The sequence below is a fragment of the Phaethon lepturus genome, unplaced genomic scaffold (assembly GCF_000687285.1).
Source record: "Phaethon lepturus isolate BGI_N335 unplaced genomic scaffold, ASM68728v1 scaffold22869, whole genome shotgun sequence".
NCBI lineage: Eukaryota > Metazoa > Chordata > Aves > Phaethontiformes > Phaethontidae > Phaethon > Phaethon lepturus.
Window position 1 is genome coordinate 7,518 of NW_010563083.1, and position 271 is coordinate 7,788.

Here is a 271-nt window from a genome sequence, read left to right on the forward strand (position 1 = left end):
GTGCTAAGGAGGCTCCACGGCGCACCAAATTCTACACCCCGAGGGAAGTTTCTCCAAAGAGCTGCTGCACTAGGGCATCTTTAAGTTTTAAGGAGGTAAACAGGAAAAAAACCCACCCACATCGCATTAGACATCGCATCCCGATTTCATCGGCTCTGCAGCCGCCTTAGCGGATGCGTGTCTGCGATACACAAAGCCTTATCACGTGAACTCCAGCGAGACACCATGAATCACCGCCGCTCACAAGCACGGGGACTTTTCATTCAGGGAA

At 52.0% G+C, this 271-nt stretch overlaps 1 protein-coding gene across 1 annotated transcript in view; it reads right to left on the bottom strand.

Annotated features, from left to right (window-relative positions):
- Nucleotides 1-271, bottom strand: part of IGSF9B (immunoglobulin superfamily, member 9B) — a gene marked incomplete at both ends in the record, with an annotated part of 13,182 nt that overhangs the window by 6,993 nt on the left and 5,918 nt on the right. The gene's annotated exons all lie outside the window — the stretch shown is intronic.